Source organism: Bos javanicus, chromosome 5 (assembly GCF_032452875.1).
Source record: "Bos javanicus breed banteng chromosome 5, ARS-OSU_banteng_1.0, whole genome shotgun sequence".
Lineage (NCBI taxonomy): Eukaryota > Metazoa > Chordata > Mammalia > Artiodactyla > Bovidae > Bos > Bos javanicus.
In genome coordinates, this window is record NC_083872.1 from 24,733,976 (window position 1) to 24,751,979 (window position 18,004).

An 18,004-nucleotide genomic window follows, 5' to 3' on the forward strand; every position below is an offset into this window, starting at 1 on the left:
TTTTCCTATGAGTCAGCTTTCCTCATCAAGTGGCCAAAGTTGAAACTTCAGCTTCAGCATCAGTCCTTCCAATGAATATTCAGGGCTGATTTCCTTTAGGGTGGACTGGGTTGATCTCCTTGCAGTCCAAGGGACTCTCAAGAGTCTTCTCCAACACCACAGTTCAAAAGCATCAATTCTTCAGCGTTCAACTTACTTTACAGTCCAACTCTCACATACAAACATGACTACTGGAAAAGCCATAGCTTTGACTAGATGGACCTTTGTCGGCAAAGTAATGTCTCTGCTGTCTAGGTTTGTCATAGCTTTTCTTTCAAGGAGCAAGCATCTTGTAATTTCATGGCTGCAATCACCATCTGCAGTGATTCTGGAGCCCAAGAAAATAAAGATTACTTACTAGATTACTGGTTTATTATAAAAGCATGTAGTTCAAGAACAGCCAGATGGAAGAGATGTATGGGGCAAGCTGGGAGGGAAAGTCACAGAGCGTGCATGCCCTCTCAGAATGCACCACTCACCAAATCTCTGTGTGTTCGCCAACCCAAAATCTCTCTGAACCTCATCCTTTTGGGTTTCTATGGAGGCTGCATTACATAGACATGACTGATCATTGGCCATTGCCAACAGATTCAAACTCCAGCCCCTCTGTCCTACCCAGAGGTGGGGGGAGGAGTAAGACTAAAAGTTTCATTCCTCTAATCAGTTTTGATGCTCTCTTAAGAAATTCCAAGAGGTTTAAGAGCTGTATAACAGATATGGACATGAATTTGGGCAAACTCCGGGAGACAGTGAATGACAGGGAAGCCTGGCATACTGCAGTCCATGGGAGCGCAAAGACTCGGACATGACAGCGACTGAACAACATCAATACCAGAAATGAGACAAAGACCAAATATGTTTCTTATTATAAATCAAAATATCACAGTCTTAGTCACTCTACTTTAGCATATGTTTGAAATTTATCATAATAAAAATTCTTTATAGAATATATATGCAGACTACCTGAAATTTGCCATTTACATTTAAATTTGCCAAATTACATTTGCCATTTCCCCCCAAGTATTTCCATATTTCAATATGTAGTTGTATTATAAAGTAACCTGAATTTATTTACCCTTTGTAATACAGTTAGAGCTTTGATTGCTTTATATTTGTGTTTCATTTGAAGATGGTTAAAAATACTTATTCTAAAATGGGAATATTGAGTCCAATAAGGGTGACATCTGCTAATCTAAGACAGTCTATGGAGAAATGGAGGCTCTGGAGAAAAGCAAGCCCTGGCAGCTGAATGGGGAACTTCAACAGTAACCAAAGCAGATATCTCACCAGACCTGCCAGGATTCCCACTTTCCTAAAAGAGAGGCTTAACAATTCAAAGTATTCTCAAGTCCTCCCCAGATATTTTTTTGTTCACCATTTGAGATTTCCTAACTATTCAAGATGGGAAAATGGTTCTGAAGACAAATTGATTTTTCTCCAAAGAGCAGCAGGCTAGCTATTAATGCTTCAGGAACTTGTCAAAGAGCTCTATTTTCAACAGACAACTACCCAGCACCAGACAAGAAACAGCTGAGAACTGTGTGGGAACGACACTCAAAGGCAGTGGCTGCATGTTGGAATTATCAGGGGAACTTGAAAATACTGATATCTGGGTCCCACCCTTCTGATTTAATTGGTCAAGAGTAACTATGGGACCTCCCTGGTGGTCCAGTGGTAAAGCATCTGCCTGCCAACGCAGGGGACACTGGTTCGATCCCTGGAAGATCCCTGGGTTCAGGAAGATCCCATATGCCTCACAGCAACTAACCCCATGTGCCACAACTACTGAGCCCTCAGGCCAAAACTACTGAAGCCCACACACCCCACAGAGCCTGTGCACCCTAGAGCCTGTGCTGTACAAGAGAAGCCAGGGCAATGAGAAGCCTGCCCACCTCAATGAAGACTAGCCCCGCTCACTGCAACGAGAGAAGAGCCCACGTGCAGCACAGCCAAAAAGATAAGATAAATAATAATTGTTAAAAAAGAGTAACTGGGCAGTGGAGATTTTAAGTTACACAGGTGATTCTAATGTGTGAGCAAGTCTGAGAACCACTCTGGAAAACTGAAGCAGTGGTTCTCAAAATTCAGAGGGAAATCAGAATCACCTGGAGGGTGGTAAAACACTGTAGGTCTTGAGTGGGGCCCCAAAATTAGTATTTTGAACAAGTTCCCAGGTGATACTGAGAGTGCTGGTTTGGAGACCACACTTTGAGAACATAAAGCACTCTGCTGCATACCCTAAGGACAGTGGCCATGTCAAGGAAAAGCATTGTGCAACTGAGTTGCTGAACTTGACACTTTTTATGGAACATTATTTTAATTTGAAAGAACGCTGACAAAAGTTCTCCAGACTTGGGTATTTGGGAAACATTTTCTCAAAAAGTGTGTCAGTCACTCTAAGGAAAATTAATGATAATATTTGTTGCCAATGACAAAATTTGAGCTTGCAAGTGAAAACTAGAAATTTGGAAAACTTGCATCTACCATCATGTGCTTGACTACATACCAATATTTAAAGATTTATGTGGTCAGATTGGTAGAGATATTGGTGAATGTGATTTTCTTCCACGATACAATAAGATATGTTAAAATTTGGAAAATCTGCATAACTCAGTGAAGCTATAGTTTCCAAATGAACAGTGAATGACATTACCAAATCATGTATCGGAGACAGAGCCACTGAAGGAACAACTTAGACCAGCTCCTTTTAATGTCACAGAATATGGTGTAGTTTTAGATTCTGTATTACAGCTAACCTTTAAAAAACTACCTGCGGAGTGCTGGTATAGTATAAAGACTATCCACAGTTATTTGAAAAGGCCACTAAAATACCCAGGCCCCTTTTCCAACTGCATGTCTTTGTGGGGCCAGAATTTCTTTATATAATTTAATGCTCTGGGGCAGAAAACTTTCCCTTTGTCTATTCTAGGTTCTTTGGCTGGCCTAATATTCAGTTCAGTTCAGTTCAGTTGTTCAGTCATGTCTAACTCTTTGCAACCCCATGGACGGCAGCACGCCAGGCCTCCCTGTCCATCACCAACTCCTGGAGCTTACTCAAACTCATGTCAATTGAGTCGGTGATGCCATCCAACCATCTCATCCTCTGTCATCCCCTTCTCCTCCTACCTTCAATCTTTCTCAGCATCAGGGTCTTTTCCAATGAGCCAGTTCTTCGTATCAGGTGGCCAAAGTATTGGAGTTTCAGCTTCAACATCAGTCCTTCCAATGAATATTCAGGACTAATCTCCTTTAGGATGGACTGATTGGATCTCCTTGCAGTCCAAGGGACTCTCAGGAGTCTCCAATTTGATTTCAAATTTTTCTCCAATCTGATCTCTGGCCCAATATTAAGTTGACATAAGACAGCTAAGTAGGAGAAAAATTTAATTTTGTACTTAGGGAAGCCCACAAAGACATGAGAGACTCTCTAGCAATCAGGTAATGAAGGCTTATACATCATTCTGACCCTAGGAGGAGAAGACAGGGGTGTGAGGTCTCAAAGGGAAGGAAGATAATTCACAGGAAGAGGAGAAGAACAGACGTTTGGTAAAAAGATGTTTGCCATGTAATGTAGGTATGTCTTTAGGACATAAAATGGTATTTTTGGTAATAGCTGGAGAAGGTAGTGGCAACCCATGTCAGTATTCTTGCCTGGGAAATCTCATGGACAGAGAAGCCTGGCAGGCTACGGCCCATGAGGTGGCAGTGATAGGACATGACTCAGCGACTAAACTACGACACCACCTCTTCTTGGTACAAGACCCCTATCTAAGTTGTGTTATGTAGTTCAAGGAGAGATAAAAAGTTCTACCTGAGTCTACTGGACATACTGCTGCTACTGCTAAGTCACTTCAGTCGTGTCCAACTCTGTGGGATCCCATAGACGGCAGCCCACCAGGCTCCCCGTCCCTGGGATTCTCCAGGCAAGAACACTGGAGTGGGTTGCCATTTCCTTCTCCAATGCAGGAAAGTGAAAAGTGAGAGTGAAGTTGCTCAGTCGTGTCCGACTCTACAGCCTACCAGGCTCCTCCGTCCATGGGATTTTCCAGGCAAGAGTACTGGAGTGGGGTGCCATTATTGTCTTCAGTTCCAAATAATTAACATGCCTGGCCTGAACCCCCTCAAACTAAAAGCAGCATATTACAATAGACCAAATGCAGAATCAGATATGAGAAAGAGTGTTGGGGAAAAATATTGAAATAATGTTCAGTTCAGTTCAATCACTCAGTCGTGTCCGACTCTTTGCGACCCCATGAATCGCAGCACACCAGGCCTCCCTGTCCATCACCAACTCCCGGAGTTTACTCAAACTCATGTCCATCGAGTCAGTGATGCCATCCAGCCATCTCATCCTCTGTCGTCCCCTTCTCCTCCTGCCCTCTATCCCTCCCAGCATCAGAGTCTTTTCCAGTGAGTCAACTCTTCGCATGAGGTAGCCAAAGTATTGGAGTTTCAGCTTTAATATCAGTCCTTCCAAAGAATACCCAGGACTGATCTCCTTTAGAATGGACTGGTTGGATCTCCTTGCACTCCAAGGGACTCTCAAGAGTCTTCTCCAACACCACAGTTCAAAAGCATCAATTATTCAGTGCTTAGCTTTCTTCACAGTCCAACTCTCACATCCATACATGACCACTGGAAACACTTATTTTTTTTATTTTGGCAAATATTTAATTTTCATTACATTTTTTAAGGTTAGCATCCAGTAACCTATTATGGTTATTTTAAAGTAAAATTCTCAGTTTTAATTTCTGATAATGTAAATATTACTAGATATAGAATATACACATGTAAGTTCATTGAAGCTTTCAATAATTTTTAAAAGCAAAAGGAAGTCCTGAGACCAAAAATGGAACTTCTGCTCTCAAGTTCCAGGAGTATTCTATTTCTTGACTTGATTTTGGCTACATGGATATTTGTTTTACAGTTATTTCTTAAAATATGTATATAAATTTTATGTACTTTTGTGAATGTCATATTTCACATTTCTTTAAGTTGCAATTAAAGTTATTTGAAAAGAAATGCAAAAAAGCAAAATGGCTGTCTGAGGAGGCCTTACAAATAGCTGTGAAAAGAAGAGAAGCGAAAAGCAATGGAGAAAAGGAAAGATATAAGCATCTGAATGCAGAGTTCCAAAGAATAGCAAGAAGAGATAAGAAAGCCTTCCTCAGGGACCAATGCAAAGAAATAGAGGAAAACAAAAGAATGGGAAAGACTACAGATCTCTTCAAGAAAATTAGAGATACCAAGGGAACATTTCATGCAAAGATGGGCTTGATAAAGGACAGAAATGGTATGGACCTAACAGAAGCAGAAGATAATATTAAGAAGATGTGGCAGGAATACACAGAAGAACTGTAAAAAAAGATCTTCACAACCCAGATAATCACGATGGTGTGATCACTCACTTAGAGCTAGACATCCTGGAATGTGAAGTCAAGTGGATCTTAGAAAGCATCACTACAAACAAAGCTAGTGGAGGTGATGGAATTCCAGTTGAGCTATTCCAAATCCTGAAAGATGATGCTGTGAAAGTGCTGCACTCAATATGCCAGCAAATTTGGAAAACTCAGCAGTGGCCACAGGACTGGAAAAGGTCAGTTTTCCATTCCAATCCCAAAGAAAGGCAATGCCAAAGAATGCTCAAACTACTGCACAATTGCACTCATCTCACACGCTAGTAAAGTAATGCTCAAAATTCTCCAAGCCAGGCTTCAGCAATATGTGAACTGTGAACTTCCAGATGTTCAAGCTGGTTTTCAAAAAGGCAGAGGAACCAGAGATCAAATTGCCAACATCCGCTGGACCATGGAAAAAGCAAGAGAGTTCCAGAAAAACATCTATTTCTGCTTTATTGACTATGCCAAAGCCTTTGACTGTGTGGATCACAATAAACTGTGGAAAATTCTGAAAGAGATGGGAATACAAGACCACCTGATCTGCCTCTTGAAAAATCTGTATGCAGGTCAGGAAGCAGCAGTTAAAACTGGACATGGAACAACAGACTGGTTCCAAACAGGAAAAGGAGTATGTCAAGGCTGTATACTGTCACCCTGCTTATTTAACTTATATGCAGAGTACATCATGAGAAACGCTGGGCTGGATGAAACACAGGCTGGAATCAAGATTGCCGGGAGAAATATCAATAACCTCAGATATGCAGATGACACCACCCTTATGGCAGAAAGTGAAGAGGAACTAAAGAGCCTCTTGATGAAAGTGAAAGAGGTGAGTGAAACAGTTGGCTTAAAACTCAACATTCAGAAAACGAAGATCATGGCATCCGGTCCCATCACTTCATAGGAAATAGATGGGGAAACAGTGGGAACAGTGGCAGACTTTATTTTTCTGGGCTCCAAAATCACTGCAGATGGTGACTGCAGCCATGAAATTAAAAGATGCCTGCTCCTTGGAAGAAAACTTATGATCAACCTAGACAGCATAGTAAAAAGCAGAGACATTGCTTTGCCAACAAAGATCTGTCTAGTCAAGGCTGTGGTTTTTCCAGTGGTCATGTATGGATGTGAGAGTTGGACTATAAAGAAAGCTGAGCACTGAAGAATTGATGCTTTTGAACTATGGTGTTGGAGAAAACTCTTGAGAGTCCCTTGGACTGCAAGGAGATCCAACCAGTCCATCCTAAAGGAAATCAGTCCTGAATACTCATTGGAGGGACTGATGTTGAAGCTGAAACTCCAATACTTTGGCCACTTGATGTGAAGAGCTGACTCATTGGAAAAGACCCTGATGCTGGGAAAGATTGAAGGGGGAAGGAGAAGGTGATGACAGAGGATGAAATGGTTGGATAGCATCACCGACTCGGTGGGCGTGAGTTTGAGTAAGCTCTGAGAGTTGGTGATTGACAGGGAGGCCTGTTGTGCTGCAGTTCATGGGGTCACGAAAAGTCAGACAGGACTGAGCGACTGAACTGAATTGAACTAATGAACCTGCCTGTTGCCTTGTAGCAGACTTTTGAGCATGCCTTAAACCATCATGTTTTCCATTTTTCTTTGACTTCCAAAGTACCTGGAGTTAAATTTGTTGCACAGTGTTAACAGCACTACTCTATGTTTGTTACAGATTACTTCTCCTTCGAATCGTTTTTAATCTTCCTGATTTACCTTTAACTTATGTGTATCTTAATATTGTCAATGACCTCAAATACTTTATGGAAAAAGAGGGAGATGGTAAATCTTATATAAATTATAAAGGATATTGACAGTATGGGAGAGAAGATGGACCTCACATGTCCTTTTTCTAAAGGTTTTGAGGCAACATTTGTGGCAATCTTGCTTCCCTCTTTCTTCAGCACATCACCCTCAGATAAATAAATAAAGCCCAGGACTTTTCTTTGCAGGCAGTTGTCATAGCAACTTTTGACTATCCACAGCAGAAGGAATTCTCATATCTTAAGCCCTGATTCCAGAAGAGCTAAAAGACACAAAGACTAAAAGGAACAGTAAAGAATGATTGCAGGATGTAATGAAACTGGATATCTGCTATTCAGAACTTTTCCACTAAATATATATACTTCCCCCAAAGGCATATATCCCCTTATAGATTTCAGAACTCAACAGCAATAAACTAATAATAGCTACCATTTATCACTTATTATATGCCAGACACATAGAACATTACATATACTGCTTTTTTTTTAAATACTTCTAACAACACTATATGTGTGGTACTATTTTTGTCCACATTTTACTTTATGAGGAAATTGAGTTATATAGATGAAGCAATTTCCCCAAACTCACACAGTACGTGCTCAGCGTTTCTGCCTTCGACAAAACTGAGCACTTCTTAAAGCACTCTCAAGTTTTCTGGATTTCCTCCTGTTTTACTGACTGCATACTTTGCGGGCTCCTTTCTGCCTGATCTTTAAATTGTTGCTTGCCTGGGACTTAGATCTGAGCACTCTTCTCTACCCAGATGATCTCTTCCAGTCCTGTGGCTTTAGGTGCCTTATATGTGCTGATAATTCCTATGTGTGTATCTCCCATCCCAGATACCAACATGCGTGACTCATATACGCACTGCTTGTTTGACACAGATCTCTAATAGGTATTTCAAAGATAATCAATCTTAAAAAGTTCCCGTCCTTTACTCTTCCCTGTCTCAATAAATGACAGCATTGTCTAACCCAGATGAAAGTGAAAGTGAAAGTTGCTCAGTTGTGTCCGACTCTTTGTGACCCCATGGACTATACAGTCCATGGAATTCTCCAGGCCAGGATACTGGAGTGGGTGGCCTTTCTCTCACCAAAATCGTGGAGTCATCCTTGATTTCTCCTTTCCTTCACATTCCACTGCTAATGTATAAACAAATCTTTTAAGGTATATACCCCCAAATCTATCTTAAACCCACCTCTTTTAAAAAAATTTTTTGGCCACAGAGTATGTGGGATCTTGATTTCCTGACCAGGGATCCAACCTATGCCCCCTGGTTTGGAAGCACAGACTCCCAACCCCTGGATCACCAGGAAAGTTCCTATGAATTCACCTCTTTTCATCTCCATCACCATCACTCTTGCCAGTTTTAAAGCCTTCGATGGCTTCCCATTGCTCTTGGAATACGACCTGAGCTCCTGACTACCACCTCGAAGATCCTGCATGGTCTAGGCCCTCCTTCCCGCCCCAGCCTCCTACAGTTGTCCCCCTCCATCGTTCTTCTTTAGTCACAATATTCTCCTTTCCTTCCCAAACATATCAAGCTCTTTTCTGCCCCTGGGATTTTGCAGTATAAACAGTATGAACGGTCTCAAACTTCCCTCAGCTCATCTTCCTAGCTGGCTCTTTTTCATCCTTCACATCTAACCTCAAATAACTTCTTAAAGATTACCTTATCTGAAAGTGGTTTCCTGTCAGATTTTTCAGTCAATCACATCATTTTTAATAGCACTTACCAGTATCAGAAATCTTTACTATCTTCCCTCCTCTCATAAGCTCCATGGGGTCAGGGATCCCAACTGTCTTTTTCATTTCTACATTCTCAAAACTTAGGAGCATATAGGACATGCTAAATACACACTCACTGACAGAGAAAAGGAAGGAAAAAGAAAAAAGAAATCAGTGCCAGGTTCCCATCCCAGGACTATTTTACTCCAAAACTGCTTTTAACTACCTCTCTATTTCTATTTATTATTTTTATTTCCTTTTTTAAACTGAGATATGTGGAGAAAGAGGAACCCTCATGTACTGTTGATGGGAATATAAATTGGTATGGCCACTATTGAAACTATTTTGGAGATTCCTCAAAAAATTAAAAAATAGCAGTATCATATATATGATCCAGCAATTTCACTTTTATTTATCTGAAGAAAATTAAAGCGTTAAGTTGAATAGACACACGCACCACTGTGTTCATTGCAGCACTATTTACAATAGCTAAGATACAGAAGCAACCTAAGTGTCCCATCAATAGAAGAATGAATAAAGATGTGATATATATATGCATATGGATTGTTTCCTCAGCTTCTCTAATAGCTCACTATTAGTGTATATAAACACAACTGATTTCTGCATAATAATTTTGCATCCTTACAACTTTGCTAAACTCATTTATTAGTTCTAACTGGTTTTTGGTGGAGTCTTTATATATATTACCATATTATCAATAAATATTGACAGTTTTATTTTTTCCTTCCCAATTCAAATTCCTTTTACTTATTTTTCTTGCCTAATTGCTGTAGATAGGACTTCCAATGCTACTGGAATAAAAGTGGTCATAGTGGGCATCCTTGTGTTGTTCCTGATCTTACAGGAAAAGCTTTCAGCTTTTTGATGTTGAGTATGATGTTAGCCGTGGGTATATCATTTGTGGCTTTCTTTATGTTGGGGTACATTCCCTCTATACCCACTTTGGTGAGAAATTTTATCATAAATCGTTGTTTGAATTTTGTCAAATGGTTTTTCTGCATCTATCTTGATGATTTTTATTCCTTATTTTGTCAATGAAGGTTATTATGTTGATTGATCTGCAGATGTTGAACCATCCTTGCATCCCACTTGATAAATCCCACTTGACTATGGTGTATAATCCTTTCAACAAATTGTTGAATTCAGTTTGCTAATATGTCATTGATGATGAAATATTTTTAGCTTTTCCCTTCCTATTTTTAGCTTTTCAAGATGACTTCCAGTTATATTGTTTTGCTTTAACTCAAGATTAATGCCTGAATCCCACAAGACCCTAAGTTGAGATGAAAGTGAAGGAGATGGGCTGTCACAGAACAGAATAGGAAGAGCTCCCAAACAACTGCAAATATACTCTATCCTATAAATTCTCTTAGCTTTGTAGGGGAGGAATAAAGATAGAGGGCACTTTGGCAGTTTTTACCCCCTCAGAAATGAGGGTTAAATTTCTTGAAACAAGAAAACATAGTCCCCATCACATCCTTCCTGACCAAATTCTCAAAGTGTTTAGGGACTTGTTTATAAGCAAAGAATATTATTCCAAAATGTTAGTGTTGGGGATAAAACTGACAATTGTACCAGATTGCTGCCTCTCATTTTCATTCACTAATTATTGGCACCAAAATTACATTTAAACAACTTTTGAAGAAGGAAGGCCCAGAAAAGCAAAACCTGAAGCATTAGGAGGCACAGGACAGCCTGAGGAAATTCCTGGACCTAGGGAAGAAAAAATATCTTTTTCCTCTACCCATACAAATTCTAGGCTGGGGGCCCTGTAACAAAAGACAAGTTACCAAGAGAAAAGCAAACAAATGTAGTTAATATAAGTTTTGCATAGCATGGGAGGCTTCATAAGGAAGTAAAGACCTGACCTAGTGGTTAAAACTGAGTATTTTTATGATAGGGTTGATGAAATGTGGAAAGTCATGAAAAAAATGTGATAGGACAAAGTGTGTGTGCCAAGCATAGTAAACTAGTGATGACTTAGCAAGATCTGTTCATTCAGATTCTTCTCTGTATCCTTTATCTTCAGATATAAGGATGCTCTTTCCCTCCAAGTTTAGGGAGGATACATCTCATATGAGGGGTTTATGATCTGCTTCAGAGGAAGGTCACAAGTTCTTCCTGCACAGGTCATTTCTCAAATTCCTTCAGCTTACAACATTCAACATGCTAAGATGCCATATTTTATGTTAGGGTGTACTCAACCATGTCATGGATGTTTCTCATAGCTGATCCCTCTGCACTGACTTAAAATTGCTTGTAGAGTCCAGCCAGTTCCTAGGGAAAGGAACAGGAAGAATGACGCAAGGATGTTCTTTCACACAGAATATAATTCTAATTTATACAAGTTTCCAAAGAATTTAAATCTCAGATATTTCATCTACTTCTGGCATCAAAAAGAAGCATGCCAAGGCCTGAGAGAAATAAATTGTTATAATCTGCATGTTAGTTGGCTTTCAAAGTAAGCTTGGCTCCTGAGCCTTTTAAATGTCAAGGATTTTAGCATTAAAACGTTCAGCTTTCAACACTTTAGAAACTCAGTGCTAATGTTTTTGTTTTGTATTTTAACTAACAATTCTCTAGCTGAAGTATTTCATCTTCAAAACACTTAAATTCCTAACACATAAGAAACCTGCAGGCAGTTTGAGGAGTTTGAGCCATAATTTTAAACTGCAAGTTTAAAATTCTTCTCTTGACCTTGATATTGATTCACTGTGACTGTGCAAAGATCATTTATCTTCCTGCAGTTTCAGTTTTTTAATTATTCAGCATTAAAAACAATACAGATATTTATTTTGAAATCATTGGAGAAAATGGACAAGTCTATGTTATTTGTAGATATACTTATGTCTAATCCAATTATGTAAATATTATTTTAAAGTATCTTTCTAATTCTGTATGATATGATTTATAAGTTTCATACAGTGGAAAAAATTTAATTTGATAGTTTGTCAAAATCTAATATCTCCAGCTTCCTTTCACCTTAGGGTGAAAGAGCCACACTAGAATTGAAATAATAGAATCTCCAGAGTTAATTCTGTGTTTTCCTTTTCTGCACAGAACCATGCCTCTTTCCTCTGTCTTATAAGTTTTCATTACTCAATGCTCCACTCTCATACCCCTGACTTTGGATCTACAAAGACCACAGTTTTATATGAAAAGACATCTTATATAAGAAAAAATGCAGACATCAAAAAACATTAAAATTCTAGTAAACAAAGAATAGAAACTGAAATTGATAACTTTTTCACCTAGCCATTTAGCAAATATTAAAATTAAAGTTGGCCAATGTTAAAAAAAAATCATATTTTTCAATACTGGCTAAGGTATAAGGAAACAGATTTTCACAGAATGCTAGTGGGTGTATATACTGGCAAGACCTTTTTGAGGAGCAATTTGGTAATACCTATCACAAGCTTCTCATTTTACTTTGATCAGCGTGGTAGTACACAAAGATACAAAAATATCAACTGTCAGTGGGAATGTAAAATCACTGGAACACGTTTACACAGCTAATGGGAATGTAAGCTGTCACAACCACTTTGGAACATAATTTTACTGTATCTGATGAGGCTGAAGAGGTGCATATCTAATGACCCAGCAGTTCCACTCCTCAGCATGTAGTCAAAAGACACTCTTGCACATGTGTTCATATATACACTGTAAGACCAAGGAAACAGAAACAGCCCCAATTGTCAACCAACAGTGCGACAGATAAGTAAACACAGCAGTGGAAATGGATGCTCTCCAGAACATCCAATGGACGTGCTGAGGAAACAAAGTTGCAGAATAACGTTTACAGTTTGATTCCATTTGTATAAAGTTGAAAAATATGCAAAAGTAATTCATTGTTTAGAGAAACAAATATTATAAAACTAAAACCAAAGTAATGATAGATATAAATTCAGGGTAGTGGTTACTTCAGAGGAAGAGGAGGGAGGACAAGTTGGAAAGAGGCACACAAAAGACTCTAAGGGTGGTAAAAACACTGAGTATTCTTCCTTAAGCTTGATAGTGAGTTAAGGGTGTTTGGTGACAAATGTGCTTTTTTACTTCATTTGTTGTTGTTGTTCAGTCACTAAGCCATGTTCAAGTCTTTGTGACCCCATGGAATGCAGCACTCAGGCTTCCCTGTCCTTCACTATCTCTTGGACATTAGCTCAAACTCATGTCCACAAAGTCAATGATACCATCCAACCATCTCATTCTCTGTTGCCCCCTTCTCCTCCTGTCCTCAATCGTTTCCAGCAACAGGATCTTTTCATAGAGCTGGCTCTTTGTATCAGGTGGCCAAAGTATTGGAGCTTCAGCATCAGTCCTTCCAATGAATATTCAGGGTTGATTTCCTTTAGGATGGACTGGTTGGATCTCCCTGCCATCCAAGGGGCTCTCATGAATCTTCTCCAGCACCACAGTTCAAAAGCATCAATTCTTTGGTGTTCAGCCTTCTTCATGGTCCCACTTTTACATCTGTGTATGACTACTGGAAAAATAATAGCTTTGATTGTATGGACCTTTGTCAGCAAAGTGATGTCTCTGCTTTTTAATACGCTGTCTAGGTTTGTCATAGTTTTTACTTCATAAATATTTTTTTATCTAGTAAATGGTTAAAAAACATTTTTAAACTTTAATTATTAGTCAAAATGAATATATTATTGATATAAAACTTGTGTTGATATAAAACTCTATACTTATTAGATATATAAACTGCATAAAAGATCCTGATAGGACATACTCTAATGTGTTAATCACTATTATCACTTAGTGATTGAGTTTGGGCTAATTTTGCTCTCATTGTTTTACTTTACTATATTGTTTGTTTTGTTTAATAAAAGACATGAATTTATCTTTATAAAGAAAAAAACATTTTTAAAAAAAGATACAACATTAGGATGTTCCTCACATTATTGTATATATTACATATTAAGTAGTAAAGAATCAGCCTCATCTAAAGAGAGATCTGGCCTTTGCTCTTGGCTTCTGTGACATAACCTCTATGCTCTTGGAATGCTCTACCTGGTAAGAGTGCCTTTGTTTACCTGGGGACCTTGGCCACACCAGACTGTCTATGCTGACGATGAATTGATGGCTGTGGCCTTGAGCCACATGGTATCAACTTAACCCCCGCAGGAGCTGCTTTGAGGCAAAGTTGGCCATGTAAGCAGTTGACCATGTCTCTGTGTCCAAGCCCAAAAAACTCTGGACATCAAGGCTCAAGCAGGCTTCCCTGGTGGTCAGCGCTCCGTGAGTATTGTCATGCTCATTGTTCCTGAGAGGAGCTAGGGCTGCCCATGACTCCACTGGGAGGAGACAACCAGGAGCTTCCTGCTCAGAGCTCTCTTGGGCTCTGCCCCATGTGCTGAGGCTGAAACTGTGCATACCTAATGACCCAGTAGTTCCACTCCTGGGCATGCAGTCAAGAGAAACTCTTGTATATGTGTTCATATACACACTGTTTGTAAGACCTTGGATGATTTTACTCTGTCATTAGCCTTCCACTCTAGTGAACTATAGGCATGAATGCAGCACCTTCCAGTGCCTTCTGTCTCTCCTTCCAACAAAGTACAGAACCTGAGAGTAGTCTTGGAGATCCCCAAACTTGTATGGTATCAGAAGTAAGGGTGGCCTTGAGGAGTCTCAAACTTTACACATATATATTACCAACTATTAGCAAAACAGACAAACCCTTAGAAGCCATCGAAATGTCTAGCAACAGAAAATTAGTTAATGGGCCAAAGAACTAAATAGACATTTCTCCAAAGAAGACATACAGATGGCTAACAAACACATGAAAAGATGCTCAACATCACTCATTATCAGAGAAATGCAAATCAAAACCACTATGAGGTACCATTTCACACCACTCAGAATGGCTGCGATCCAAAAGTCTACAAATAATAAATGCTGGAGAGGGTGTGGAGAAAAGGGAACCCTCTTACACTGTTGGTGGGAATGCAAACTAGTACAGCCACTATGGAGAACAGTGTGGAGATTCCTTAAAAAACTGGAAATAGAACTGCCTTATGATCCAGCAATCCCACTGCTGGGCATACACACTGAGGAAACCAGAAGGGAAAGAGACACGTGTACCCCAATGTTCATCGCAGCACTGTTTATAATAGCCAGGACATGGAAGCAACCTAGATGTCCATCAGCAGATGAATGGATAAGAAAGCAGTGGTACATATACACAATGGAGTATTACTCAGCCATTAAAAAGAATACATTTGAATCAGTTCTAATGAGGTGGATAAACTGGAGCCTATTATACAGAGTGAAGTAAGCCAGAAGGAAAAACATCAATACAGTATACTAACGCATATATATGGAATTTAGAAAGATGGTAACAATAACCCGGTGTACGAGACAGCAAAATAGACACTGATGTATAGAACAGTCTTATGGACTCTGTGGGAGAGGGAGAGGGTGGGAAGATTTGGGAGAATGACATTGAAACATGTAAAATATCATGTAAGAAACAAGTTGCCAGTCCAGGTTCGATGCACGATACTGGATGCTTCGGGCTAGTGCACTGGGACGACCCAGAGGATGGTATGGGGAGGGAGGAGGGAGGAGGGTTCAGGATGGGGAACACATGTATACCTGTGACGGATTCATTTTGATATTTGGCAAAACTAATACAATTATGTAAAGTTTAAAAATAAAATAAAATTTAAAAAAATAAATAAATCTACTAAATATAGGTAAATTAAAAATAAAAATTTTTATTAGAATAAAAAAATAAAAGAAAATTAGTTAAATAAATTCTGGTATAGCCACAGCTTAGGACACTATTGTCATTACAATCCTATAAAAGAATATTAAAATGATATATTAAGGAATAAGTACTATGACGGTAAGATTTCTTTTTTAGTAAAATATTTGTAAAATAGAGTCCAATAAGAGAGGTTTTTTTTTTTTTTTTTTCCACAAGGGCACACATATTCATCCAAAATCCTCTCCTGAGTTCCCTGTGTCTGTCCTTGTCCCTTCTTTAGTGACCTTCCATCCCTCTTACATCAATCATGTGGTTCCGGCTATACTGTTGTTTAGTCAGTAAGTCATGTCCGACTATTTGCAACCCCATGGACTGTAGCCCACCAGGCTCCTCTGTCCATGGGATTTCCCAGGCAAGAATACTAGAGTAGGTTGCCATTTCCTACTTCCCAACCCAGGGACTGAACCCACAACTCCTAAATTGGCAGATGGGATTGTTTATCACTGAGCCACCAGGGAAGCCCTCCAGGTATATTACCAAGTTCTTAATCCATCCCCCTGCCTTAGGCATTAATCTGGAGTAGGCACTTGATCTAAGTTGGGCCTGTCACCCTATACTACCCCACTCACCACAGTTGACTGGTTGAGGAATGAGTCAGCGAGAGTTCTACCATAGAAGTATAAAAAACAGTTGTCCCTACAGTTTGAAATTTAGGAGCTGCCAGTGGCAGTAATGTTAGGAAAACAAACTGACAGTGAGAAAAAAAATACAGCCAGTTCTCAAAAAGACAAATAGGAAAGAGAATTTTAAGAGTCACGGTCATGTTTGAGACCGGATCCAGTTTTCCTGAGACCAAACTGTATTCTCTTCCCTTTTCCCTTTGGTGATACAACCCTTTAGTTATTTGATCTATCCCATTATCTTTCCGATAAGTTTCCCCGATTCGCTTAGGCCTCTTGAGATGGAATTATGTTGCTTGCATTTAAGGATCTTAATTAATAAATAATTGGCCAAGTCAGAAACATGAAATATCTTTGACTTCTTTCTCTTTTTCCCACATATACGCGATCACTGTGTACTCCTGCATAATACCTCTCCAATCCAGTCACTCCAGCCACTTCTCTCCACCTTCACTGCCGTTGCCTTAGTTCAGGCCACCATCCCTCTTGCTCTCCTTCTCCCACTTTTTATTGTGACAGCTTCCTAACGATCTCCTTACTCATTAAATTCACTTACTCAATAAATATGTATTGAGTGTCCTGTATATACCAAGCACTTTTTGAGGTGCTGAAGAAGTAAGCAGCACACAAAACAAAGCCCCTGCCTTCACGAGGACTCTATTCTCCTTGTGTAGGGGATATGGTTAATTGATGGACAAATGTATAATATAATACCTAATGGTGATCAGTGCTATGAAGCATCCATGGTTCAGGGCTTTCCTGCTGGCTCAGTGGTAAAGAATCTGCCTGCCAATGCAGGAGACATGGATTTGATCCCGGGTCTGGGAAGATCCCACACACCACACAGCAACTAAGCCTGTGTGCCTCAGCTACTGAGCTGGTGCTGTTGAGACCGAGAGCCGCAAATCATGAGCCCACATGCTGCAACTACTGAAACCCGCGTGCCCTACAGCCTGTGCTCTGCAACAAGAGAAGCCACAGCAGTGAGAAGCCCGTGCACTGCAACTGCTGAGAGTAACCCCCGCTCTCGACAGCCAGAGAGAAGCCTGCGCAGCAGTGAAGACCTGCTGCTAAGTCGCTTCAGTCGTGTCCGACTCTGTGCGACCCCATAGACGGCAGCCCACCAGGCTCCCCGTCCCTGGGATTCTCAAGGCAAGAACACTGGAGTGGGTTGCCATTTCCTTCTCCAATGCATGAGAGTAAAAAGTGAAAGTGAAGTCGCTCAGTCATGTCTGACTCTTAGCGACCCCATGGACTGTAGCCCACCAGGCTCCTCCATCCATGGGATTTTCCAGGCAAGGGTACTGGAGTGGGGTGCCATTGCCTTCCCCGAATGAAGACCTAGCACAGACCAAAATAAATAAATAAAATTTTAAAAACTTTTTAAAAAAGAATCTATGGTTCAGTGTTGCAGTACTGATCCTTAGTCACACCCGCCCCCACCGCCCCCATAGCCACACCCTTGGGTATTCTCCTCCCACAGTTACTCTGGCTCAACTCTATGGCATGCCTTAGCCATCATGACCTCACCAAATGAGGTGCAACCGGGATACTGGAAAGTGCATGTTTAGTGGACTAAATTCTTCCTTCTGAGGATTCTTCTGCCACCATGTGAACAAATATTAACCCAGCCACTTCAACTGTTCCAA